Source organism: Pseudophryne corroboree, chromosome 8, assembly GCF_028390025.1.
Source record: "Pseudophryne corroboree isolate aPseCor3 chromosome 8, aPseCor3.hap2, whole genome shotgun sequence".
Taxonomy (NCBI): Eukaryota; Metazoa; Chordata; class Amphibia; order Anura; family Myobatrachidae; genus Pseudophryne; species Pseudophryne corroboree.
The window spans coordinates 17,669,952-17,697,723 of NC_086451.1; the positions used below are offsets into that span (position 1 = coordinate 17,669,952).

Sequence of the window (27,772 nt, forward strand, 5' to 3'; positions counted from 1 at the left end):
TGTACTATGGGTGGCCTGCCATATCAGTGTCTCTGAGCCATTTATAAACTTCCTGCACCATGGTGGGCCTGCTATATTATTGTCTCTGAGCCATACATTTCCTGCACCATGGTGTGCCTGCCATATCATTGTCTCTGACCCATACACTTCCTGCACCATGGTGGGCCTGCTATATCATTGTGTCTGAGCCATGCGTACACTTCCCGCACCATGGTGGACCTGCCATATCATTGTCTCTGAGCCATACACTTCCTGCACCATGGTGGGCCTGCCATATTATTGTCTCTTAGCCATACACATCCTGCACCATGGTGGGTCTACCATATCATTATCTCTGAGCCATACACTTCCTGCACCATAGTGGGCCTGCCCTGCCATATCATTGTTTCTGAGCCATACACTTCCTGCACCATGGTGGGCCTGCCATATCAGTGTCTCTGAGCCATACATTTTTTGCTACATAATGGGCCTACCATATCAGTGTCTCTGAGCCATACATTTCCTGCACCATGGTGGGCCTGCCATATCGGTGTCTCTGAGCCATGTATACACTTCCTGTACCATGATGGGCCTGCCGTATCATTGTGTCTGAGCCATACATTTTCTGCAACATGGTGGGCTTACCAGATCAGTGTCTCTGATCCGTGTATACACTTCCTGTACCATGGTGGGTCAACCATATCAGTATCTGAGCCATGTATACACCTCCTCTACCATGGTGGGCCAGCCATATCAGTGTCTCTGAGCCATACAGTCCATTTTCTGCAACATGGTGGGCTTACCATATCAGTGTCTCTGAGCCTTGTATACACTTTCTGTACCATGGTGGGCCTGCCATATCAATGTCTCTGAGCCATAAATTTTCTGCAACATGGTGGGCCTACCATATCAATGTCTCTGAGTCATGTATACACTTCCTGTACCCTGGTGGGCATGAAGTATCAGTCTCTCTGAGCCATGTATGCACTTCCTGTACCATGGTGGGCCTGCCATATCAGTGTCTCTGAGCCATACATTTCCTGCACCATGATGGGCCTGCCATATTGGTGTCTCTGAGCCATGTATACACTTCCTGTACCATTATGTGCCTACCATATCTGTTTCTCTGAGCCATGTATACACTTCCTGTACCATGATGTGCCTACCATATCAGTGTCTCTGAGCCATGTATACACTTCCTGTACCATGATGTGCCTACCATATCAGTGTCTCTGAGCTATGTATACACTTCCTGTACCCTGATGGGCCTACCATATCAGTGTCTCTGTTATGTATACACTTCCTGTACCATGATGTGCCTACCATATCTGTTTCTCTGAGCCATGTATACACTTCCTGTACCATGATGTGCCTACCATATCTGTTTCTCTGAGCCATGTATACACTTCCTGTACCATGATGTGCCTACCATATCAGTCTCTCTGAGCTATGTATACACTTCCTGTACCCTGATGGGCCTACCATATCAGTGTCTCTGAGCTATGTATACACTTCCTGTACCATGATGTGCCTACCATATCAGTGTCTCTGAGCTATGTATACACTTCCTGTACCATGATGTGCCTACCACATCAGTGTCTCTGAGCCATGTATACACTTCCTGTACCATGATGTGCCTACCATATCAGTGTCTCTGAGCTATGTATACACTTCCTGTACCATGATGTGCCTACCACATCAGTGTCTCTGAGCCATGTATACACTTCCTGTACCATGATGTGCCTACCATATCAGTGTCTCTGAGCTATGTATACACTTCCTGTACCATGATGTGCCTACCATATCCGTTTCTCTGAGCCATGTATACACTTCCTGTACCATGATGGGCCTACCATATCTGTGTCTCTGAGCCATGTATACACTTCCTGTACCATGATGGGCCTGCCATATCTGTGTCTCTGTTATGTATACACTTCCTGTACCATGATGTGCCTACCATATCTGTTTCTCTGAGCCATGTATACACTTCCTGTACCATGATGTGCCTACCATATCAGTGGCTCTGAGCTATGTATACACTTCCTGTACCATGATGGGCCTACCATATCAGTGTCTCTGTTATGTATACACTTCCTGTACCATGATGTGCCTACCATATCTGTGTCTCTGAGCCATGTATACACTTCCTGTACCATGATGTGCCTACCATATCTGTTTCTCTGAGCCATGTATACACTTCCTGTACCATGATGTGCCTACCATATCAGTGGCTCTGAGCTATGTATACACTTCCTGTACCATGATGGGCCTACCATATCAGTGTCTCTGAGCCATGTATACACCCATAGGCGTGCGCAGGGGGGGTGCCTGGTGCGCACAGGCACCCCCTAATCTCTGGCACCCCGATCTCACATGACTGATGCAGCGATTGCCAAGCAGGCTGATTACTGTCCCCTCTGCGCTGCACCCTGTCAGGACTGCATTACTGACCTGATGCCTGGGTTAATCAAGGGTGCCACTGCCACCGGCTTTCAAATTTCCGGCTCCACTTCCATGTACAAAAACAGCGTGATGTGACGTGATGATGTCATGCTGCTCGCACGCCCACCCGTCACACGAAAAGAGAGGGGGAGCCAGACCAGGCTGAGGAGGAGCAGTGTAATTGCAGTGAGTGCCATCAGGGGTGTTTGTTTGGTGCACACCACAACATCTGACAATGTATCTGCATTATTAGGATTGGTACAAGGGTGGATATTTATATTGTGTTGACCGTTAATAGATGGTGCTAGACATACCCAAAAGGCGGTGCTATGCACACCATTCCGGCGGTGCACCCCCTAATAAAATGTGCTGCGCACGCCTATGTATACACCTCCTGCACCATGGAAGGAAAACATCTACACTCTGCTGACTCCTATTTATGCAGGTGTGAGGTCATCAGCTGTCCCACTATTGGTGCATGTGTGAGGCCTTTGGCTGACCCCCATTGGTGTTTGTGTGTGTTAGGTCATTGGCTGACCCCAGTGGTGGGATTCAAATAAATTAACAACCGGTTCTATGTCCTAATGACCATTTTAAGTATACCGAAAGGTAGTTTAATAATTCATGCATTTAATACTCAAATAACATCCATTATGCGTTATGCCACACACTGTAATGCCAATTACATATTATGATACACACAGTTATGGTCCTGACACCATTTTATGCCCACACACAATAATGCCACTTACATTGCCTGGGGTCTCCTATGCCAGGGGTTTCATGCGTGTTGCTAGGGGTCTCCTGTGCGTTGCCAGGGGTTTCATGTATGTTGCTAGGGTTCTCCTGTGCGTTGCCAGGGGTTTCATGTATGTTGCTAGGGGTCTCCTGTGCGTTGCCAGGGGTTTCATTCGCGTTGCTAGGCGTCTCCTGTGCATTGTCAGGGGTTTCCTGCGTGTTGCCAGGTATCTCCTGGCCGCTGCCCCAGTAAAGTTGAGAAGGGTGGGTGCGGACTTCAGTGGTTACTGCTAGCCCCCGCAGTAGATTGAGACGCGCTGGGGGCTGCGGAAGCACTTCTGTACCATAGCAGTCACAGCAGTGTAAGAAAAACACCCTCTTAAAATGCCCGCCGCCGAGGAGACAGGTGCTAGAGGTCAAATGTGACCTCTAGCATCTGTCTCCTCCTTGGCGGCGGCCATTTTTGGTTGTTTTTTTTTACATTGCTATGGTACAGAAGCACTTCCGCAGCCCCCAGCGTGTCTCAATCTACTGCGGGGGCAGCGGTGGCTAGCGCTACTGGGGCAGCGGCGGATTCCATGGGTGCTCCTCGCGGTCCATGGGTGCTCGGGCCCGGGAGCACCCACGCAATTAGCAACCGGTTCTAAGAACCATACCTAACTTTAGGTATCGGTTCTGAAGAACCGATGCGAACCGGCTGAATCCCACCACTGGCTGACCCCCATTGGTGTGTGTGGTCATTCGCTGACCCCCATTGGCTCATGTGTAAGATCATCAGCTGACCCCCATTTGTGAGTATGTTTATGGGGTCATTGACTAACCCCTATTGGTGCATGTGTGAGGTCTTTGGCTGACCCCCATTGGTGTTTGTGTGTGAGTGAGGTCATTAGCTGACTCCCATTGGTGTGTGTGAGGTCATTTGTGCATGTGTAAGATCATCTGCTGACCCCCATTTGAGGTAATTGACTAACCCCTATTGGTGCATGTGTGAGGTCATTGGCTGACACCTATTGGTGCGTGTGTGAGGTCATTGGCTGACACCTATTGGTGCATGTGTGAGGTCATTGGCTGAACCCGTTGTTGCGCTAGTGAGATCATCAGAGTTGCTGATTGGGGTGTCTGATGCACAAAGGAAATTACTTCTCATTATCAAAGTATTCCAAATGTCTGTACATTTTAGTGTTGTCTCTTATATATTGTAATTTGTTTTTTAAGTGTTGTTGTAGTCTGTAAGGCATGATTAAGAGCCACGCGGAATGCGATTATTTGCAACTGTGCATGTGCCAAAGAGTGGGAAAAACCCTAATACGCTTGCGTTACACAGTGCGTGCATACAGGCGTTGTTGTGATTGATGAAGATGGTATTAGAAAGGTGGCGGAAAAGTGGTGGGCGGTCCTGGACGGTGACGGTCACATTTTAATTTTCTCACAGCATGGAGTGGGCTGATTTTCTCTGACGTCCTAAGTGGATGCTTGGCCTCCGTAAGGACCATGGGGAATAGCGGCTCCGCAGGAGACTGAGCACAACTAAAGAAAGCTTTAGGACTACCTGGTGTGCACTGGCTCCTCCCTCTATGACCCTCCTCCAGACCTCAGTTAGAATTTTGTGCCCGGCTGAGCTGGATGCACACTAGGGGCTCTCCTGAGCTCCTAGAAAAAGAAAGTTTATTTTAGGTTTTTTATTTTCAGTGAGATCTGCTGGCAACAGACTCACTGCTACGAGGGACTAAGGGGAGAGAAGCGAACCTACCTGCTTGCAGCTAGCTTGGGCTTCTAAGGCTACTGGACACCATTAGCTCCAGAGGGATCGAACACAGGGCCCGACCTCGATCGTCCGTTCCCGGAGCTGCGCCGCCGTCCCCCTTACAGAGCCAGAAGCAAGAAGAGTCCTGGAAATCGGCGGCAGAAGACTTCGGTCTTCAAACAAGGTAGCGCACAGCACTGCAACTGTGCGCCATTGCTTCCCATGCACACCTCACACTCCGGTCACTGATGGGTGCAGGGTGCAGGGCGCTGGGGGGGGGCGGCGCCCTGGGCTGCAATATTAAGTACCTTGGCTGGCAAAGAAACACATAATATAGTCATAGAGACTATATATGTGTAAAATACCCCTGGCAGATATACATAGAAAAAAGCGGGAGAAGTCAGCCGAAAAAGGGGCGGGGCTATCTCCCTCAGCACACTGGCGCCATTTTCCCTCACAGCTCCGCTGGAAGAATCGCTCCCAGGCTCTCCCCTGCAGTTTCCAGACTACATAGGGTAAAAAAGAGAGGGGGGGCACTAAATTTAGGCGCAATATTGTGTATACAAGCAGCTATTGGGAAAAATCACTCAGTTATAGTGTTAATCCCTGTGTTATATAGCGCTGTTGGTGTGTGCTGGCATACTCTCTCTCTGTCTCCCCAAAGGGCTTTGTGGGGTCCTGTCCTCAGTCAGAGCATTCCCTGTGTGTGTGCGGTGTGTCGGTACGGCTGTGTCGACATGTTTGATGAGGAGGCTTATGTGGAGGCGGAGCAAGTGCCGATAAATGTGATGTCACCCCCTGCGGGGCCGATACCTGAGTGGATGGACTTGTGGAAGGAATTACGTGAAAGTGTCAACTCCTTACATAAAAGGTTTGACGACATATCAGATGTGGGACAGCCGGCTTCTCAGCTTGTGCCTGCCCAGCTGTCTCAAAAGCCATCAGGGGCTCTAAAACGCCCCCTACCTCAGATGGCAGACACAGATGTCGACACGGATACTGAATCCAGTGTCGACGACGATGAGACAAATGTACATTCCAATAGGGCCACACATTACATGATTGAGGCAATGAAAAATGTGTTGCACATTTCTGATATTACCCCAGGAACCACAAAAAAGGGTATTATGTTTTGGGAGAAAAAACTACCAGTGGTTTTTCACCCATCTGAGGAATTAAATGAGGTGTGTGAAGAACCGTGGGCTTCCCCCGATAAGAAACTTGTAATTTCTAAAAGGTTACTAATGGCGTACCCTTTCCCGCCAGAGGAGAGGTCACGTTGGGAAACATCCCCTAGGGTGGATAAAGCGCTCACACGTCTGTCAAAAAAGGTGGCACTACCGTCTCCGGACACGGCCGCCCTAGAGGAGCCTGCTGATAGGAAGCAGGAGGCTATCCTGAAGTCTGTATATACACACTCAGGTATTATACTGAGACCAGCTATTGCTTCAGCATGGATGTGCAGTGCTGCAGCTGCGTGGTCAGATTCCCTGTCGGAAAATATTGATACCCTAGACAGGGACACTATATTGCTATCCATAGAGCATATAAAAGACGCAGTCTTATACATGAGAGATGCACAGAGGGATATTTGCCGGCTGGCATCTAAAATAAGTGCAATGTCCATTTCTGCCAGGAGAGGATTATGGACTCGGCAGTGGACGGGTGATGCAGATTCTAAAAGGCACATGGAAGTTTTGCCTTATAAGGGTGAGGAGTTGTTCGGGGATGGTCTCTCGGACCTCGTTTCCACAGCAACAACTGGGAAGTCAGCATTTTTACCCCATGTTCCCTCACAGCCAAAGAAAGCACCGTATTATCAGGTACAGTCCTTTCGGCCCCATAAAGGCAAGCGGGTTAAAGGCGCGTCCTTTCTGCCCAGAGGCAGAGGTAGAGGGAAAAAGCTGCAGCATACAGCCAGTTCCCAGGAGCAAAAGTCCTCCCCCGCTTCCTCCAAGTCCACCGCATGACGCTGGGGCTCCACAGGCGGAGCCAGGTACGGTGGGGGCCCGTCTCAAAAACTTCAGCAATCAGTGGGCTCGCTCACGGGTGGATCCCTGGATCCTTCAAGTAATATCTCAGGGGTACAAGCTGGAATTCGAGACGTCTCCCCCCCGCCGTTTCCTCAAATCTGCCTTGCCAACAACTCCCTCAGGCAGGGAGGCAGTGCTAGAGGCAATTCACAAGCTGTATTCCCAGCAGGTGATAGTCAAGGTGCCCCTCCTTCAACAAGGACGGGGTTACTATTCCACAATGTTTGTGGTACCGAAACCGGACGGTTTGGTGAGACCCATTTTAAATTTGAAATCCTTGAACACATATATAAAAAAATTCAAGTTCAAGATGGAATCGCTCAGGGCGGTTATCTCAAGCCTGGACGAGGGGGATTACATGGTATCACTGGACATCAAGGATGCTTACCTGCATGTCCCCATTTACCATCATCACCAGGAGTACCTCAGATTTGTGGTACAGGATTGTCATTACCAATTCCAGACGTTGCCGTTTGGTCTGTCCACGGCACCGAGGGTATTTACCAAGGTAATGGCCGAAATGATGATACTCCTTCGAAAAAAGGGAGTTTTAATTATCCCGTACTTGGACGATCTCCTGATAAAGGCGAGGTCCAGGGAGCAGTTGTTGGTCGGGGTAGCACTATCTCGGGAGGTGCTACAACAGCACGGTTGGATTCTAAATATTCCAAAGTCACAGCTGGTCCCTACGACACGTCTACTGTTCCTGGGGATGGTTCTGGACACAGAACAGAAAAAAGTGTTTCTCCCGGAGGAGAAAGCCAAGGAGCTGTCATCTCTAGTCAGAGGCCTCCTGAAACCAAAACAGGTGTCGGTGCATCACTGCACGCGAGTCCTGGGAAAAATGGTAGCTTCCTACGAAGCAATTCCATTCGGCAGGTTCCATGCAAGGACTTTTCAGTGGGACCTGTTGGACAAGTGGTCCGGAACGCATCTTCAGTTGCATCGGCTGATAACCCTGTCTCCAAGGACCAGGGTGTCTCTGCTGTGGTGGCTGCAAAGTGCTCATCTTCAAGAGGGCCGCAGATTCGGCATACAGGACTGGGTCCTGGTGACCACGGATGCCAGCCTTCGAGGCTGGGGGGCAGTCACACAGGGAAGAAACTTCCATGGACTATGGTCAAGTCAGGAGACTTCCCTACACATAAATATTCTGGAACTGAGGGCCATTTACAATGCCCTAAGTCAGGCAAAACCCCTGCTTCAAAACCAGCCGGTACTGATCCAGTCAGACAACATCACGGCAGTCGCCCATGTAAACCGACAGGGCGGCACAAGAAGCAGGACGGTGATGGCAGAAGCCACAAGGATTCTCCGATGGGCGGAAAATCACGTGTTAGCACTGTCAGCAGTGTTCATTCCGGGAGTGGACAACTGGGAAGCAGACTTCCTCAGCAGACACGACCTCCACCCGGGAGAGTGGGGACTTCATCCAGAAGTCTTCCAACTGATTGTAAACCGTTGGGAAAGGCCACAGGTGGACATGATGGCGTCCCGCCTAAACAAAAAGCTAGAAAGATATTGCACCAGGTCAAGAGACCCTCAGGCGATAGCTGTGGACGCTCTAGTGACACCGTGGGTGTACCGGTCGGTTTATGTGTTCCCTCCTCTTCCTCTCATACCCAAGGTACTGAGAATAATAAGGAGAAGAGGAGTAAGAACTATACTCATTGTTCCGGATTGGCTAAGAAGAGCTTGGTACCCGGAACTTCAAGAAATGATCTCAGAGGACCCATGGCCTCTGCCGCTCAGACAGGACCTGCTGCAGCAGGGGCCCTGTCTGTTCCAAGACTTACCGCGGCTGCGTTTGACGGCATGGCGGTTGAACACCGGATCCTGAAGGAAAAGGGCATTCCGGAGGAAGTCCTTCCTACGCTGATTAAAGCTAGGAAAGAAGTGACCGCAAACCATTATCACCGCATTTGGCGAAAATATGTTGCGTGGTGTGAGGCCAGGAAGGCCCCAACGGAGGAATTTCAGCTGGGCCGTTTTCTGCACTTCCTACAGTCAGGGGTGACTATGGGCCTAAAATTAGGGTTCCATTAAGGTCCAGATTTCGGCTCTATCGATTTTCTTCCAGAGAGAACTGGCTTCACTACCTGAAGTTCAGACTTTTGTTAAGGGAGTGCTGCATATTCAGCCCCCTTTTGTGCCTCCAGTGGCACCTTGGGATCTCAACGTGGTGTTGGATTTCCTAAAGTCACATTGGTTTGAGCCACTTAAAACCATGGAATTAAAATATCTCACGTGGAAAGTGGTCATGCTGTTGGCCTTGGCTTCGGCCAGGCGTGTGTCAGAATTGGCGGCTTTGTCATGTAAAAGCCCTTATCTGATTTTCCATATGGATAGGGCAGAATTGAGGACTCGTCCCCAGTTTCTCCCTAAGGTGGTATCAGCCTTTCATTTGAACCAACCTATTGTGGTGCCTGCGGCTACTAAAGACTTGGAGGCTTCCAAGTTGTTGGACGTAGTCAGGGCCCTGAGAATTTATGTTTCCAGGACAGCTAGTGTCAGGAAAACTGACTCGCTGTTTATCCTGTATGCACCCAACAAGTTGGGTGCACCTGCTTCAAAGCAGACTATTGCTCGCTGGATCTGTAGCACGATTCAGCTTGCACATTCTGCGGCTGGACTGCCGCATCCTAAATCAGTGAAAGCCCATTCCACGAGGAAGGTGGGCTCTTCTTTGGCGGCTGCCCGAGGGGTCTCGGCTTTACAACTTTGCCGAGCAGCTACTTGGTCGGGGTCAAACACATTTGCTAAATTCTACAAGTTTGACACCCTGGCTGAGGAGGACCTAGAGTTTGCCCATTCGGTGCTGCAGAGTCATCCGCACTCTCCCGCCCGTTTGGGAGCTTTGGTATAATCCCCATGGTCCTTACGGAGTCCCAGCATCCACTTAGGACGTTAGAGAAAATAAGATTTTACTCACCGGTAATTCTATTTCTCATAGTCCGTAGTGGATGCTGGGCGCCCATCCCAAGTGCGGATTGTCTGCATTACTTGTATATAGTTATTGTTTAACTAAAGGGTTATTGTTGAGCCATCTGTTGAGAGGCTCAGTTATTGTTCATACTGTTAACTGGGTACAGTATCACGAGTTATACGGTGTGATTGGTGTGGCTGGTATGAGTCTTACCCGGGATTCAAAATCCTTCCTTATTGTGTACGCTCTTCCGGGCACAGTATCCTAACTGAGGTCTGGAGGAGGGTCATAGAGGGAGGAGCCAGTGCACACCAGGTAGTCCTAAAGCTTTCTTTAGTTGTGCCCAGTCTCCTGCGGAGCCGCTATTCCCCATGGTACTTACGGAGGCCCAGCATCCACTACGGACTACGAGAAATAGATTTACCGGTGAGTGAAATCTTATTTTCCCCTTTAAACCTTCCAGGTCTGGTTTAATTATATGACTGTAACCGGTAGGGATTTTTTTTTTTTTTGCAGCCCCACGGGCGTATTCTAATTATTTTGTCTTCTAACTAAAATACCAGAGACAATTAAAGTGAATAGTGTTAATGAAAGAGACGCTACACTGACCTAGATCCAGGCTGTTACACCTCGGAGCACCGTTCTACCTTCCAGGGATATTGCACCCAGAAGAGAAACTCGCAGAGTAATTTCTATGCCATGGATTTTGTCTGGATCAAATAGATTTGGGGGAACGTTGACATTTTCCGAACTCTCTGCGATGAGCAGATAGTGCGGGATCAGCACATTCCGTGTCTTTTATCGCCATAGACAATGCGTCTTCTCCGAGCTGGTATAATAGGATAAATCCTGTGTTGATTGCCCTGTGACTGCCAGAAGTGGTTCAGTGTTTCACGTATTGCTAATGGCAAATTCCCAGAGCCTGTGCAAGAATAAGCAAATATGCAATATAAAGAAAAACACTTAAAAGAAAGTAAGCCGTATATAATTCTCAGTTTGTTTAGGAAATGGGTGATCTTTCATGTTCTGACATCTCATCCTTTTGTTTTGTCTGCAAAGAAAAGCTTCTTGGTTTGTCAGTCATATATTCGTTTTTTTGTCCTGGCGAACTTGTAGTCACAAATGAAGATCACATACAGATGCTGTAATGACTTAATCCCCCGCTGTATTGTTCTCTCTGTATTGTATTGCAGCTGAGAACAATAGATGAAAGGCGTATGCTAATAAACCTTGGTGCACCTAGGTGCAGCAGAGAAGCCTAGCTGAGCATGGCTTCATCTGTTGGTCCAGGAAGTGGCCACCATCTCACCTCGTACTCATGGATGGGTTTAAATTGTTCTTCGTGCTTTCCTGGCAGAGTGGAGATCTGGGCATAGACAGAAAAATGATGCTGTATTTATACTGACAGCGTGTTATGAGACCGTACGGAACTTCCTCATGCCCCCGCAGACCATGTACTATGGACCACCGACCACTACAGTGTTAGGTAAACCTATCTGCAGCTCTTGCGTAGTGAGATGTGGGTTCTATAGGTCCCGTCAGTGTTTACTGAGGTTTGCAGGTCTTCTGCAAAGTTTGGTAGGAATTGCAGGTCTTTGCCAGCAATACTTGGGTTCTTCAGGTTCTGGCCAGTGATAGTTTTGCTCTGCAGTTCCTGTGCAGTGACGGGTGGGCCAGTGACAGGTGGGCTCTGCAGAGCCTGTGCAGCGACAGGTAGGCTCTGCAGATCCTGTGCAGCGACAGGTGGGCTCTGCAGGTCCTGTGCAGCGACAGGTGGGCTCTGCAGATCCTGTGCAGCGACAGGTGGGCTCTGCAGATCCTGTGCAGCGACAGGTGGGCTCTGCAGATCCTGTGCAGCGACAGGTGGGCTCTGCAGATCCTGTGCAGCGACAGGTGGGCTCTGCAGATCCTGTGCAGCGACAGGTGGGCTCTGCAGGTTCTGTGCAGCGACAGGTGGGTTCTGTTTTGCTTATCTTACCAGTTTATCAGCAGTTCTATCAGAGATTTTTGGATATTCAGGATCCTGACTTCACCCATTCTTCCTGTAAATTATGTTTCTGTCAGTGGAAATTTCAAGCTGGAAGCATTTAGATCTCTTTATAGCCCTATCTTGAATTGTAAGAGTCAGTTATTTGTATTTTTATGTAATTTGTGAGCTGCTTAGAGGAGCATGTGGCTGGATGATGATAGTAGGCAGAATGTCCTGAGAAGGTAGACCATTGATACTGCGTCACACCTGCCTGAGTACCTAGACCAGTGATACTGCGTCACATGTAGGACCTTCCTGGGTAACTAGACCAGTGATACTGCCTCACACCTGCCTGAGTACCTAGACCAGTGTGATACTGCGTCACATGTAGGACCTTCCTGGGTAACTAGACCAGTGATACTGCGTCACATGTAGAACCTTCCTGGGTAACTAGACCAGTGATACTGCGTCACACCTGCCTGAGTACCTAGACCAGTGATACTGCGTCACATGTAGGACCTTCCTGGGTAACTAGACCAGTGATACTGCATCACACCTGCCTGAGTACCTAGAGCAGTGATACTGCGTCACATGTAGGACCTTCCTGGGTAACTAGACCAGTGATACTGCCTCACATGTAGGACCTTCCTGGGTAACTAGACCAGTAATACCGCGTCACATGTAGGACCTTCCTGTGTAACTAGACCAGTGATACTGCGTCACACGTAGGACCTTCCGGAGTAACTAAACCAGTAATACCGCGTCACATGTAGCACCTTCCGAAGTAACTAGACCAGTGATACTGCGTCACATGTAGGACCTTCCTGGGTAACTAGACCAGTGATACAGCGCTGCTGGTCAGAGATTTCCCTTGCAGTAAGGATGTAAAGTGATCCAGACTGGGGTGTCCTCAGTGCGACGTCTGTTGGCATCAGGCTGTAACATGGATATTTTAGGGATAATATATGGGCACTTCCTTGTGTGGGAAACATGATGCTCTGTCTGCCCCATAAGGAAACACAGGACCGCGACAGATGGGGAAATAGGACAAATATGTCCCAGACGGCATATTTCGGGCTCCTACCATAGTCCATCACCTGCTCTCGGCTGACCCTTATTTAAACCGCAGACAAGTGCAGCGAGGGGGACAGATGGATTCTCCATATCAGGGAGACCATGAACTTGATAGCAAAGACGTTTCCTGCCCCGTTACATTCTGCGACGTCTATCTCTGTCTCATATATACAGCGTATGTCTCTTTGTCTCTCATTATGGTGTCTGTCTCCGTGTTATGGCTCTCTCATATATACAGGGTGCCGCAGCCACCAGTTTGACCCCAGGGACTGGACATACGGCCACAGCAGCATTGTGTAACTAGAATATATGAAGTATTTATGACTGGAACAATTGTCTTCACTGTTAGAGAGTTGCCTGGTGAAGTTGGCATTCATAATTGGCTTTGTATTGTTTTAGGACCTCTAGGAATACTAGGAGTTCTGTGTCCTACATATCTCCGCTATGTCACTCTGTTAGCTGGTGTCCGCTGTACACTCTCAGCAAAACGCGTTGGGTGTTTTCCATGCGAAACGCAACGGCCTCGTCGCACATCATACATGGGACATATGTCCTCCCTGATAATATGACTATTACTGAGGGGGATTTACATGTATTGATGTAAAAACAAACCATATAAATCCCATAATGCACAAAGACAGTCACATTGTGTCCCAGCTGTATACTAAGATACGCATACTGACTTTTCTGACATTTTAGTCATAAAATACTGTATAGATAACTATATTTTATTTCTTTTATTTTTGTGTGCACAAATTCACAGGTTGGAGATGTTTGTGTAGGCGTTATATAGATGCCTAGTTTGTGTCGCATCCATTATGATCTAAGTATAAAATAGATACTAAAGAAGTGGAAATAAATTGATAAGAGGAATATAGTCGCCAGTTTTCCGCCACAAGGTTTATGCCCTATTTTTATTGCTTTGTGGTTCTTCAGGAAAAGTGACGCTGCGGTAAAATCGGCGTTCCCTACCTTCACAACTACAAATTCTGAGTAGTCCACAAGCGCTACCAAAAAGACTGAGCACAATACAAACTATTTTTTATATATATATGAGAATCTTTTTGAGACTCAGAGTCTTCAAGGTGTTAAATAAGTGAATGAACTCCTTCTTGCTGTTCGCACCTCTGGACTGACCTCCTCTAAGTGGGGGATGTTCGTCAAAAGGTTTCTTTTCCGCACCCCTTAGTACATCTGGTCCCTGGGATCTCACCCCTCCTAAATAAAGGACGCTCACCTCATATATGTGCCCTATGTGCCTTGAATGGTTTCTTTACTTTACTTCATTTTCCATATGACACTGCATATATATCATTGGAGCAGAACCTATCCCATACACACCGTGCTCACCTTAGAATGAGGCCCTATGTGCCTTGAAAGGTTTCTTTCTCCGTGTGTCCTCAGGGTTCTCTTCAACGCCCCAGGAAATCCTCATACAGTATATCAAAAGGTGTAAAAACCAGAAGACCAAAATTCATAAAAAAAGTCCAAAAATGTATTTCCAACAGGACATAAAATTCCATAAAAATGGTAAGAAGTATGTAAACCTATTAAAATATACCCCTAAACAATAGTGGCCAAAGGTTCATCCCACAATATACCCCTCGGAAACCGGCAGGGAATGATATATTGCCCTGATTCAAAAACGGATCCCAGGAATTCCTCCTAAAATCCCGGTTCCTTACCCAGGGGAAAAGATTTCCATGCCCTGAGGAAGGATTTGTTATCCGAAACGCGTTGGCACTACTTTTTTGACCCCAAGTGGTAAGGTTTTTCTCATCTTTTCCCCTGGGTAAGGAACTGGGATTTTAGGAGGAATTCCTGGGATCCGTTTTTGAATCAGGGCAATATATCATTCCCTGCCGGTTTCCGAGGGGTATATTGTGGGATGAACCTTTGGCCACTATTGTTTAGGGGTATATTTTAATAGGTTTACATACTTCTTACCATTTTTATGGAATTTTATGTCCTGTTGGAAATAAATTTTTTGACTTTTTTATGAATTTTGGACTTCTGGTTTTTACACTTTTTGATATACTGTATGAGGATTTCCTGGGGCGTTGAAGAGAACCCTGAGGACACACGGAGAAAGAAACCTTTCAAGGCACATAGGGCCTTATTCTAAGGTGAGCACGGTGTGTATGGGATAGGTTCTGCTCCAATGATATATACGCAGTGTCATATGGAAAATGAAGTAAAGTAAAGAAACCATTCAAGGCACATAGGGCACATATATGAGGTGAGCGTCCTTTATTTAGGAGGGGTGAGATCTCAGGGACCAGATGTACTAAGGGGTGCGGAAAAGAAACCTTTTGACGAACATCCCCCACTTAGAGGAGGTCAGTCCAGAGGTGCGAACAGCAAGAAGGAGTTCATTCACTTATTTAACACCTTGAGGACTCTGAGTCTCAAAAAGATTCTCATATATATATATAAAAAATTGTTTGTATTGTGCTCAGTCTTTTTGGTAGCGCTTGTGGACTACTCAGAATTTGTAGTTGTGAATGTAAAATTGGATGTGGTGTATCCGAGAGTTTTAGTACAAAGCGGCTCCAAAGGCGCAAGTTACACCCCTCTTTGTTCTTTGTTTTTTGTTCGACGTTCACTACCGTCCACATTAAATGACGCTGATTTCTAACGAAGCTCAGCAGTCACTGATAAACGGCGTCATTCCTAGGAGAGACCTCCATTGTGTCCAGTCTATTCTCTGCATTGGGAAATTGTTATCCACACGTTTCTGTTCAGATGAGCTATAAATGGGGACATCAGACTGAAACCTTCATCCCGCAAACTGCGCGTGGCTGTGATGCTCCGCTGAGAAGTCTGCTCCCCTGTCTGAGAGTTTATGTGGGGGGGGGGGGGCCTGCTAGGGTTGTGAAAGCCAATCTGCTAGTACAGCGCTGCACTGATATGGCCATTAGAGGCGCTGTTCTATTGAAAATAAGGCTGACTGTCAATCACTATGCAAATAATTCCTCTCTCTGACCGCCATCGCTGCACATGCGCAGTACGACTTATACGCAGTAGCAAAACCTCAATCTGCTGAAGAAATCCTGAATACTTGCTGCTGGGGGTGTGTAGGGACTGAAGATGAGGATCACTATATATATATATATATATATATATATATATATATATATATATATATATATATATATATATATATATAAATTCCTGCCCATCCCTTATTTAGCCTATACAGATGGGTCCATGTTTATCTTGATCTTTAATGGGATTAATTGAGCCAGGGTAGTCGGACTTAATCCCCTGCTGTAATGACTTAATCCCCTGATGTATTGTTCTCTGTATTGTATTGCAGTTGAGAACAATAGATGAAAGGCTTATGCTAATAAACCATGTTGTGCCTAGGTGCAGCAAACTAGCCAAGATAACAGTGTACCCATCTGTATGTTACAATGTACAGATGGAGCCATGCTCATCTATCCCTTTAATAAGATTAATTGAGCCAGGGCAGGCAGACTTAATCCCTTGCTGTATTGTTCTCTCTGTATTGTATTGCATCTGAGAACAATAGGTGCACCTAGGCGCAGCAGAGAAGTCTAGATGACCGTGCCTCCATCTGTATATATAATTCTAGGACTCCAGCCAGGCTCGCTGTTGCCACGATTAATGCAGTGTTATTTCATTATCTCTAGCCAAGTGCCGAGGAGGAAGTTCCTGGCTGCGGGGGGAAGGAGGGGGTATATACAGCCAGAGAAGTCAGACGCTGCAGGGCCTGCACCCAGCGCAGGATGGGTTCCTCTCGTTACATGCATTGTTGTGTCTCTGGAAGGTGCGGTGGCGTTGATGGAGGAAACAACACATGTAATGAGCCAGCTGCCTCTCCAACAAAGTGCCTTTTTTTGTGAAATTGTTTTTGCAAATAGAGAAGTGCCAAGAAATGACAAGGTACAATACAATGTGCTCGCCGGATAAACACGACGCGGCTTTCTTCTGAGCGTTCAGCCTATTAACTCTTCTGCACAATGCGCATTGTAGCCGCCGGCGCAATAGGCCCAGAGGATTCTGGGGAGCCAGAACCTGATTTGCATGTAAAGTATATACTCTATATACCCCAATAAACCTAATTATAAGACTTCTTATGGCTGCTCCTCTGGCCACATTTACCCCAAGAGACCGGTGACAAGAGTCTGGAAACAAGATGTGTGCGCCCATGGCACATTAAATGGTGCTCATCTGATGTATCTCTAAGCATGGTGACCGTGTTCCCGGGGGTGGGTGGGCGTGGCTTGATGACACCAATTGCATCATCTGCCCGCAGCCGTCGTCCTTCCAGGTGGGTGGGTGCCACTGCAGTAGAATGACCTGTTCTTTCCATAGTCTGGCAGGTCTCTCTCATGTGGAACAACAACTCCCAGCATGTCCGTGAACACAGGTGTTCTATATCTGTGCATTCCCATCCATCCTTAAGGCCAGCCATAAGCCACCACCAACCAAACTACCCCTAGAAAGCAGTCTATTCCCCCAAGTCTCCACCCCCCCCCCTTCTGCCCCTCTCCCGGTCGCTTCTGGCACTCTGTATCCAGATACATCACAGAGTACACAGGCACTGTGGGGGTTATTTACTAAGCCCTTGGATGGAGATAAAATACCAACCAATCAGCCCCTAACTGTCATTTTCAAACCCAGCCTGTGGCATGACAGTTAGGAGCTAATTAGCTTGGACTTTATCTTCGTCCAATGCTTAGCAAATAGAACCGTAAGGGGGGGGGGGGGGGGGGGGGTGATGTACTAAGCAGTGAAAAGAGTGAGCCAGGGGATAACTTGCCTGTGGCAACCAATCAGCTGCTCTGTATAAGTTTATAGTATGCAATTTATAAATGTCACTTCAATGCTGATTGGTTGCCATGGGCAACTTCTCCACTGGCTCACTTCCTTTTACACAGCTTAGTACATCTCCCCCTAAGTGTGGTATATCTGTACATAGGTGGGGTGGCCGGCGGTAACCCCACTGGGGGATGGCCTGTTTCTAGTGTATCGGAGGCACCTGTACGTAGGGTTGCCACCTCATCCCTTTAATTCTGGACACACATTAATTACACAGGTTCTGTGGCTGGCTGACTTCAAAACTCCATTTCACCTGGTTTTAATCAGCCCCTGAACCTGTGTAATTAATATGTGTCCAGAATTAAAGGGACGAGGTGGTAACCCTAGCTGTACATCTGCGTCTCAGGATAACAGGCAGACCGGCTGAAGTTGAATTTATTGCTGCCATAAGCTATTTTTTTTGAAGGCTAAGTTAATGGTAAATCACATCCAAAGGTTTAGATAAATTAAAAAATCAGAACACTTTTCCTCCCCATTAAAGCCAGCGATAGTCAGTAGGGCCTTTAGTACCTCGCTAATTACCAGGCTGAATATCGGTGATTGCGCAGTGTAACGACTTCCTGTGTGTCTGCTATTTCTATTTACACTATGGAATATTATTGATGTAACATCTGGGAATGTTGGGAGATGTCCTTTGAGTACAGGCAGCGGAGGCCCCAGTGGGGAGAGAATGTTATGTGATAGATACAGACCCCAGTCACCCTCACATTCATAGTTCCATCATAGAAGCCAAAACACCACGATCCTTTCACACAGGTGTTCCGGTAATGTTCTATTACAGTCACTGAGGCGAGGCCCCAACACGTCCCCGCCAGTCAGTGCGTATCCCCCACGTTGTGTGTGTGTGTTTGCACAGTGCATGGTGTTTGTACTCTGCCAGTCACTGTGCAATGCTCAGCTCACGGTTTGCTAAACACGCGGTATCCGCTCCCATGGGCTAATTCAGACCTGTTTGCTCGCTAGGGGTTTTCTCTAACGTCCTAGTGGATGCTGGGGACTCCGAAAGGACCATGGGGAATAGCGGCTCCGCAGGAGACTGGGCACAAAAGTAAAAAGCTTTAGGACAACCTGGTGTGCACTGGCTCCTCCCCCCATGACCCTCCTCCAAGCCTCAGTTAGATTTTTGTGCCCGAACGAGACGGGTGCAGGCTAAGGGGCTCTCCTGAGCTTCTTAGTGTAAAAGTTTAAAGTAGGTTTTTTATTTTCAGTGAGACCTGCTGGCAACAGGCTCACTGCACCGAGGGACTAAGGGGAGAAGAAGCGAACTCACCTGCGTGCAGAGTGGATTGGGCTTCTTAGGCTACTGGACATTAGCTCCAGAGGGACGATCACAGGCCCAGCCATGGATGGGTCCCAGAGCCGCGCCGCCGTCCCCCTTACAGAGCCAGAAGACGGAAGAGGTCCGGAAAATCGGCGGCAGAAGACGTCCTGTCTTCTATAAGGTAGCGCACAGCACTGCAGCTGTGCGCCATTGCTCTCAGCACACTTCACACTCCGGTCACTAAGGGTGCAGGGCGCTGGGGGGGGGGGGGCGCCCTGAGACGCAATAAAAACACCTTTTTTGGCAAAAAATACATCACATATAGCTCCTGGGCTATATGGATGTATTTAACCCCTGCCAATTTTTACATAAAAAAGCGGGAGAAAGGCCGCCGAAAAAGGGGCGGAGCCTATCTCCTCAGCACACTGGCGCCATTTTTTCCTCACAGCTCCGTTGGAGGAAGGCTCCCTGACTCTCCCCTGCAGTCCTGCACTACAGAAACAGGGTAAAACAAGAGAGGGGGGGCACTAATTTGGCAGATAAATATATACAGCAGCTATATTAGGGAAAAACACTTATATAAGGTTATCCCTGTATATATATAGCGCTCTGGTGTGTGCTGGCAAACTCTCCCTCTGTCTCCCCAAAGGGCTAGTGGGGTCCTGTCCTCTATCAGAGCATTCCCTGTGTGTGTGCTGTGTGTCGGTACGTTGTGTCGACATGTATGAGGAGGAAAATGATGTGGAGGCGGAGCAATTGCCTGTGTTAGTGATGTCACCCCCTAGGGAGTCGACACCTGACTGGATGGTCTTATGGAAAGAATTACGTGATAGTGTCAGCACTTTACAAAAGACTGTTGACGACATGAGACAGCCGGCAAATCAGTTAATACCTGTACAGGCGTCTCAAACACCGTCAGGGGCTCTAAAGCGCCCGTTACCTCAGGTGGTCGACACAGACCCAGACACGGACACTGACTCCAGTGTCGACGGTGAGGAAACAAACGTATTTTCCAGTAGGGCCACACGTTACATGATCACGGCAATGAAGGAGGTTTTGAATACTGAGAATCATAAGAAGGAGAGGAGTAAAGACTATACTCGTGGCTCCGGATTGGCCAAGAAGGACTTGGTACCCGGAAATTCAAGAGATGCTCACGGAAGACCCGTGGCCTCTACCTCTAAGAAAGGACCTGCTCCAGCAGGGACCATGTCTGTTCCAAGACTTACCGCGGCTGCGTTTGACGGCATGGCGGTTGAACGCCGGATCCTGAAGGAAAAAGGCATTCCGGATGAAGTCATCCCTACCCTGATCAAAGCCAGGAAGGATGTAACCGTACAACATTATCACCGTATTTGGCGTAAATATGTTGCGTGGTGCGAGGCCAGGAGGGCCCCTACAGAGGAATTTCAACTGGGTCGTTTCCTGCATTTCCTGCAAACAGGACTGTCTATGGGCCTCAAATTAGGGTCCATTAAGGTTCAAATTTCGGCCCTGTCAATATTCTTCCAAAAAGAACTGGCTTCTGTTCCTGAAGTTCAGACGTTTGTCAAGGGAGTACTGCATATACAGCCTCCTTTTGTGCCTCCAGTGGCACCTTGGGATCTCAATGTAGTTTTGGGATTCCTAAAATCACATTGGTTTGAACCACTCACCACTGTGGACTTAAAATATCTCACATGGAAAGTGGTAATGCTGTTAGCCCTGGCTTCAGCCAGACGTGTCTCAGAATTGGCGGCTTTATCCTATAAAAGCCCTTACCTAATTTTTCATACGGACAGGGCAGAATTGAGGACTCGTCCTCAATTTCTCCCGAAGGTGGTTTCAGCTTTTCACTTGAACCAGCCTATTGTGGTGCCTGCGGCTACTAGGGACTTGGAGGATTCTAAGTTGCTGGACGTAGTCAGGGCCCTGAAAATATGTTTCCAGGACGGCTGGAGTCAGAAAATCTGATTCGCTGTTTATCCTGTATGCACCCAACAAACTGGGTGCTCCTGCTTCTAAGCAGACTATTGCTCGCTGGATTTGTAGTACAATTCAGCTTGCACATTCTGTGGCAGGCCTGCCACAGCCAAAATCTGTAAAAGCCCATTCCACACGGAAAGTGGGCTCATCTTGGGCGGCTGCCCGAGGGGTCTCGGCTTTACAACTTTGCCGAGCTGCTACTTGGTCAGGAGCAAACACGTTTGCAAAATTCTACAAATTTGATACCCTGGCTGAGGAGGACCTGGAGTTCTCTCATTCGGTGCTGCAGAGTCATCCGCACTCTCCCGCCCGTTTGGGAGCTTTGGTATAATCCCCATGGTCCTTTCGGAGTCCCCAGCATCCACTAGGACGTTAGAGAAAATAAGAATTTACTTACCGATAATTCTATTTCTCATAGTCCGTAGTGGATGCTGGGCGCCCATCCCAAGTGCGGATTGTCTGCAATACTTGTACATAGTTATTGTTACAAAAATCGGGTTATTATTGTTGTGAGCCATCTTTTCAGAGGCTCCTCTGTTATCATGCTGTTAACTGGGTTCAAATCACAAGTTGTACGGTGTGATTGGTGTGGCTGGTATGAGTCTTACCCGGGATTCAAAATCCTTCCTTATTGTGTACGCTCGTCCGGGCACAGTATCCTAACTGAGGCTTGGAGGAGGGTCATAGGGGGAGGAGCCAGTGCACACCAGGTAGTCCTAAAGCTTTTACTTTTGTGCCCAGTCTCCTGCGGAGCCGCTATTCCCCATGGTCCTTTCGGAGTCCCCAGCATCCACTACGGACTATGAGAAATAGAATTATCGGTAAGTAAATTCTTATTTTTTGCAGTCCTGCGTTCGCATAGTCGCCGCCCATAGGGGAGTGTATTTTCTCTGTGCAAGTGTGCGATCGCATGTGTAGCCGAGCGGTACAAACAGATCTTGTGCAGTCTCTGCGCAGCCCAGGACTTATTCAGCCGCTGCGATCACATCAGCCTGTTCGGGGCCGGAACTGACGTCAGGAACCCTTCCTGCAAACGCCTGGACACGCCTGCGTTTTTCCAACCACTCCCTGAAAACGGTCAGTTGCCACCCACAAACGCCTTCTTCCTGTCAATCTACTTGCGAACGCCCGTGCGAATGGATCCTTCGCACAAACCCATCGCTGAGTGGCGATCAGCTTTGTACCTGAGCGACGCGCCTGCGCATTGCGGTGCATGCGCTGTTCTGACCCGATCGCCCGCTGTACGAAATCGATGCCTAGCGATCAGGTCTGAGTTACCCCCACTGCCTTATCACACCCATTCCAAGTGTTCTGGGATAAGTTGGAAATGTTCTACATAATTAAAATACAGATAATACAAATAGTTTCTTCTTATTCAATTCAGATGTTTCTGTAGCTAGGAAATGTTCTGATAATTGAAATCCCCAATCAGTGGACTCTACATATAAAGGAATGGGAATCGCTCCGGTTATTGGCTTCTCCAGGCCACCGCACGTCGCAATCGGCTCAGGGTAACGGAATATAATACTCGGGCTTCTCACTACAGGAAAGATCTAAGAAGGACAAAAATAATTGAAGAAATGTCGTTTCTGTTGGAATGCCGCTGTAGAATGATTGGCTGCGCAGAGTGTAACACCAGGGGGACAGAACCAGTGGGCTTACGCTCATTAGGTCGACCGCTATTGGTCGACATGAACAAGGATGTGGAAAACGCATGTCAACCTTTTTTCCATGTCGGCCAATAGTGGTTGACCTTAATGACCCATACCTGTATATAAGCAGGCAATTTGGTGGATTGGATAACCGACCGCCAATGTTTCTGTTGAACAAGCCGCTATAATTAATCTCCTCAATAGAATCTATAGAGGTAGCGGAGCGCGGCACCTAGCCTTTCACTCGCTATCCGAGGGGACACGATGCACTAATTGGGGTTCCCCGTCACTTTACGAAGAAAATGACATCAAAAAAAGTTTTTAAAAAAACCCTTGCGTCCACCTTTTTCCATGTCGACCGGGTTCATGTCGGCCGAGTCACCCTGTCGACCTAGTGCATGTCGACCAATCGTGGTCGACCTAATGACCGTCGACTTAAATCTTGTCGGCCTAGTGACCCATACCCGAACCAGTGTAATATTCAGTTATTATGTATCGGTTCCTATTAGCCATTTTTATTCAAACTATAAATAGTAAATATTTAGGAACCCAATTATGGTGCTCCAGCCAATCAGCTCCTGTCATTTTTGAGCGCATGTCAGGAGCTGATTGGTTGGAGCACCATTTATCATACGCAACACGTCTTAAATAGCTAAAGCTTGTTGATAAATGGGCCCTTTAATTTTATATGATCCAAATATTGTAGACTGTGTGACTTACATTATACTGTATTCTGAGCGCATTCTTATCCTGAGCGCACTCTTATCCTGAGCGCACTCTTATCCTGAGCGCACTCTTATCCTGAGCGCGTTCGTATCCTGAGCGCGTTCTTATCCTGAGCGCACTCTTATCCTGAGCGCGTTCGTATCCTGAGCGCGTTCTTATCCTGAGCGCGCGTTCTTATCCTGAGTGCGCGTTCTTATCCTGAGTGCGCGTTCTTATCCTGAACGCATTCGTAGTAATACGGCTACATGGAGAGGAGAGAGGTGGAATTATAAACCTGTCCATCCCAATTGTATTTCTGGCCTTCTAAGAACTGTGCCAAATTGCGTTATTTAACCAGGGTGGCACAAGGGTGCTTAGTTAACACTGCCTGGCTGATGTCAGCATTACCCAGTGTGTAACATTATTTGTGTATGACTTGCTGAGTGTACCTTGTGCAGAGTAGGTAGGCCACGTGCAAATCTGGGGATATATTGATGGTGTACTATTTACCCTTCACTGGCTTGGTCTATTTTTGGAGATGCTTTTGGTTAATTACCCCAATAAGTTGTTCCTTAGCGCAGTTGTGGAGATGCACAATGATACTTGTTGGTGCCCCCTTGCCACCAATAATAGGCCCAAAAGCCTTGTCACTGTTCGCCGTTGCTCGTGGGAGAGACTGCGCATCTTCCCCGCCTCGCTGGCAGCCACCTTTGTTTATTTCAGACAAACACTGTTTACGGGCTGGAAATTGGATATTGTTTCCTGGGTGCAATGCAGAGATTCTGACTTTATTGCAGTCAAACTTAATAGGCAAGATGTGCAATGCTGTTCCCTGCGGAGAGTCGTCGGGGCTGTCAGCTGCCATTTGTGAGACTGTCCGCTGATGCCAAGAGTCAGCGCAGTAATGTGTCCTAGCGGCTCGTATGTAGAAGGAGACACGGTAAACGTGTAGCTGGATAGATCTGATGATTACAGCAGCCCACAGAGCGAAGCTTCAGCACCGCTGTCATCATCCAGTCCGGATTACACTCGTCAGAACGCTCCCGGCTCTCGGACATTGTAGCATTACAGCTGATATCTCCGTTTGCCTTCCAGCATTGTCAGACCAAAAGTTGTCCCATGATTTGCTTTTGTGGCCAAAACTTCCAGAATATCCATTTATGGCCAAAACCTGTGACTATCCTGGTGACCTTACCTGGTCAGTATACCGTGGCGCCAATCAGCGTAACACAGACCCTTAATGACGCATTACACACGTTATTCCAGCACATCTGTCCACATGGCCTTATTTATTAATTCATTCATTATATCTTCAGGATATTTGTTGTAAACTGTAACAATACAGGTGGTCATTCCAAGTTGATCGCAGCCAGCAACTTTTTGCTGCTGCTGCGATAGTCCACGCCTATGGGGGAGTGTATTTTGGCTTAGCAGGGCTGCGATCGCTTGTAAGCTAAACACATTTCAAGCAAAAGAAGACTAGGCCTGGACATACTTACCCTGTGCGACGATCTCTGCGATGCTGGAGCCGGCTTTGCCGTCAGAAATCCGCCCTCCGTTCTGCTGGACACGCCTGCGTTTTCTTCTCCACTCCCCGAAAATGGTCTCCAACGGTCCGGATCCGCCCAGGTACGCCTTTTTTTCTGTCAGTCTTCTTGCGGTCGGCCCTGCGACCGTTTTCTTTGTAGGACGCGACATAACCCGGCGACCCCTGTCGCCGGGCAACGAGGCGCACGCGCAGTGCGGCCGCCACGCATGCACATTCCAGACCCGTTCGCACCGCTAAGGGTTTCATCACGTATCACGGGCAGTATGGGAAATGTCTACATTCATATATTTATAGTGGGAAACTACCACTACATTGTGTATATGTGTGTGTGTGTGTGTGTGTGTGTGTGTGTGTGTGTGTGTACACTGTATACATGCACATACATTAACCACCACATTTCTGTGTTCTGTTGATTTAAATGGTGACCGTCCTCCTTAATCTGATCTGTGACTGCGGAGAGATAATTACACAGTACGGCGCTCCCTGGGGCCATGGTAGCGACACGTCATCTCATCGTTGTGTTTCCCAATGTTTGGGTTTCGTTACACTTGGTCACATCTGATTGGCAGGATTTGGGTCCCTCACCTCCCAGGTATCGCTGCATTGGTGTTTTCTATATACCGGTATCTCCTTGTTACACAAATAATCTGTCAGTAATGATCAGTAGAAGTACTATCCGCAGTCAGTGTGGATTCCCAGGATGGGAGGGTATGGGGAACATAAATCTGCCCCTATATCAAGTGATTGGGGGGGAGAATTGGCCCAGAATAAACCCTTTGTGGCTGGATGAAGAGTAGCAGGAATCCGAGGAGAGTGTTCTGCTGGGTTACACAGACATCTGATCCCTCAATGCCCAGCAGGTGGCAGCAGTGTGTCTGTGTCCCATTGGTGTGACCGGACCCCACGCTGGGGACAGCGTACATTTCACTAAACTGTGCAGTGTGTCAGTGGTCACCAGCCTGTATGACGCTCTATGCATCATGTCTCCAATAGGTCATGGGGCGGCACGGATGGTGTAATGGTTAGCATTACTGCCTCACAGCACTGAGGTCATGGGTTCAATTCCCACCATGGCTCTAACTGTGTGGAGTTTGTATATTCTCCCTGTGCTTGCGTGGGTTTCCACCCACACTGCAAAAATATACTGGTAGGTTAATTGTCTCCCAACAAAAATTAACTTTAGCGTGAATGTGTGCGTGTACATGTGATAGGGAATATAGAGTGAATGCCCAGATATTCTCTGTACAGCGCTGCGGAATATGTGTGTAATATATAAATAACTGGTAATAATCGTACACCCATATATGTATACTACACCATACATCATATAAATACTGTATGCACCATATATACACTGAACACATTACATATACTCTAATTGCAGCTCATACAGTACATTATATACGGCATACGCATCATATATACTCTGCTTGCCATCCTGACGTGACTTGCTGGGCTTCCATAGGAAATTATAGTTACCTGATAATTCTTGGGGTACAGATTAATGTGGACAGAGGACAATATTACTGTAATCCACAGAGAACCCCAATTATTAATAGTAACATGGGACAGTGAAGGACCTATAGAGGCTGCTGGCCTGGTGACCGTGTCCTCATATTTCCCAGCTTTCTCTTATTGTTACAATGTATTCATTCCGTTGATACACGTATCCCTGTGTCCTGTGATGAGGTTCAAGTACCTCACTACTCACTCGGGACTGTTACCAATTTTATTTCCGTGTCCATAGTCCCACCAGCTTGATGGAGGCCATTGCAGCTGGCAGTATACGCTCTGCGCAGCTGATGTAAGAGACTGCTCTGCTGAACGCGCATTTCTCTTCCGCATCACAGGAGGTTCTGCATCGGAATAACGCCGGAACTTGGTTTGTTAAGTCTGAGTTTTCGGTAAACCGTCATGATTCATCTTGCTCTCCGGTGAGCTACATCGAAACCACTTTGTCATCTTGGCAACAGCGCGAATCATTTACATCTGGTCTGCGGTATTTTATATGCAAAGATCCCATTAAAGACAATGCAATTACCCGATGTATTCCTCAAAGAAAATGAACTGGATGCGTATATTTTTTTTTTTTTTTTATGTGATATTCTTTTAATGTCTTCCTGAGTCGCCTCTCCAGAAAATGAAGTGCGCGCTGACGAGAACCTCAGGAGAAGTGAAATCAGTAGAGCGGGCAGGATATCAAATCCGCTATAATCCATTCTAGTGGTCTCTCCCCCTCCTGATCTGTATGCAAATGCGCCACAAGGCTGAGAGCTTCTTATTCATACCGGGGATGCCAGGACCAGGGAAAATGGGATTTATACATTTAGGAAACATTTAGTCCTATCACCGCCATACCGACTCTCATCAAACCATTCACTGGCTATCAGGAAAATGGGATTAAGTTCTCCACTGGGTATATACTGCAGCCATATTACCTCGGCATGCCTGGAATATTTATTTGGTTGGTTTTATTTTGTCATGTATCATAAATGAGAATTTCCTTAACCCTTTGTGGACAGGCGTGGAGAAACTCCCAAAGCGTGCGTTTGGCTAATCAGTGTGTAAAGTGTCAGACTGGGATACGGTCGACACAGCTTAGGTTGACAGTCATTAGGTCGACCACTGAAGGACGATATGGTCAATAGATCGACATTAGTTTTTAACTTCTTTTTTTATTTTATTTTTATTTTTCCATACTTGACGATCCACCTGGACTACGATTGGAACGGTAATCTGTGCCGAGCGAAGCCCGAAGCCATGCGAGGGGACACGGTGCACTAATTGGGGTTCCCCGTCACTTTACGAAGAAAACTTCACCAAAAACAGTCCAAAAACTCATATCGACCTTTTCACCTGTTGACCTAATTCCCATGTCAACCTAGTG

At 47.7% G+C, this 27,772-nt stretch overlaps 1 protein-coding gene across 9 annotated transcripts in view; it reads left to right on the forward strand.

The window, feature by feature from the left end:
- The window catches only part of DAB2IP (DAB2 interacting protein), a 1,128,147-nt gene that overhangs the window by 909,454 nt on the left and 190,921 nt on the right, over positions 1–27,772 (forward strand). The gene's annotated exons all lie outside the window — the stretch shown is intronic.